Here is a 1274-nt window from a genome sequence, read left to right as displayed (position 1 = left end):
CTTTTGAAGGTGTTCTTGTTCGTTGTAGGAAACAAAGCTGTGTTCACATGAGAATGTCAAGGCCTGCAAATCGCATCTAAAGTGCGCATTAGGAAGGCAGTTTCCTAGTTCAGTAGAGAGTTTATATCAGCTGCTTGTTCTAGTATTTAACAAAACCAAAGAAACACTGAGCCATTCAAAAATGATCAGGTTATTCCCCTCTGCTCAGTCTTGGTGAGACACCTTTGGTATGCAAACCTCTGTCCTACGAGGAGAGATTGCAAGAGCTGGGCTTGCTGAGCCTGGAGAAGAGAAGGCTAGGGGGACCTTGGCAACGTGTTTAATACTTGATGGTGGAGTGGAGAAGATTGGGTCAGGCTCTCCTTGGTGGTGCTCAATGGTGGGATGAGTTGAAATGCAGGAAATTATACTTACAGTATTTTTTTCACAATGAGGGTGGTTGAACACAGGCCCAGGCACCCAAGGGGAGTGGTAGATTCTCCATCATTTGGAGATACTCAAAATCCAACTGGATGTGGTTCCTAGTACCAGAGGTGCCTCTACTCTGAGCAGGGGTGCAGGGTTATTTCTCTGGTGTGAAATTATCATGGGGACTCCTGGTAGAGAAGGAGAGAGAGAAGAGGGAGCAAATACATTAACCCCATTCTCTCCTTTGATAGCAGCAGCACACATATTCCAGCAGCAAAGCACTAGGGAATCACATGTAGAGTAAAGAAAACAGACTTTGTGACATGTAGGTAGTGCAGAAACCAAAACCAGATCAAGCTTGGAAACGCAAGTGGATGTTTATGCAGTTTAACTGTAGATGTTGCTTTGTAAGCAGCATTTCAGACGATATGTTAAATCTGTTTCTTCAAGTCCTGCTGGCCTGCCCAGCTGTTGGAGGTGGGTCTGAGGCTTTGTGGAGGGCATCCACAACTTCATTTTCAATTTTCTCTGAGGGATCTAAAAGCAGGTGGTGGCAGAGACGGGCAATGAACTGGTACTGTCTACCGAATGCCCACTGATCCAGTGTTTGCAGGTACAGTGAGTCCTACAGAATAGATACATGTATTCAGCTTCTCTGGGTTTGGGATGCATCTGCTATATTAAAATTGCAAGAAACATTTTTCTCTCTTCCCTGTGCCCATGGCTGAGGAAGGCTGTGGGTGAAATCCATTACTTGCAATAGATTGAGTACACCTAAAATGAAAACATCAAAAGCACTTAGTGGGCAAAGCATATGTCAAACCTAAGAATGAAGCAGTATTTTCTGTTGTTACCATGACCCCTGC

General features: G+C 44.6%; 1 protein-coding gene across 1 annotated transcript in view; it reads left to right on the top strand.

Moving 5' to 3' along the window:
• LOC134167729 (phospholipase A2 inhibitor gamma subunit B-like) overlaps window positions 1–1274 on the top strand; it is a 140241-nt gene that overhangs the window by 42359 nt on the left and 96608 nt on the right. The gene's annotated exons all lie outside the window — the stretch shown is intronic.

The sequence above is a fragment of the Pezoporus occidentalis genome, unplaced genomic scaffold, assembly GCF_034315485.1.
Source record: "Pezoporus occidentalis ecotype Australia unplaced genomic scaffold, CSIRO_AGI_Poc_V1 ctg296, whole genome shotgun sequence".
In the NCBI taxonomy this organism is placed as follows: domain Eukaryota; kingdom Metazoa; phylum Chordata; class Aves; order Psittaciformes; family Psittacidae; genus Pezoporus; species Pezoporus occidentalis.
The sequence above is the reverse complement of the archived record's forward strand: the minus strand, read 5'-3'. Positions and strand labels throughout refer to the sequence as shown.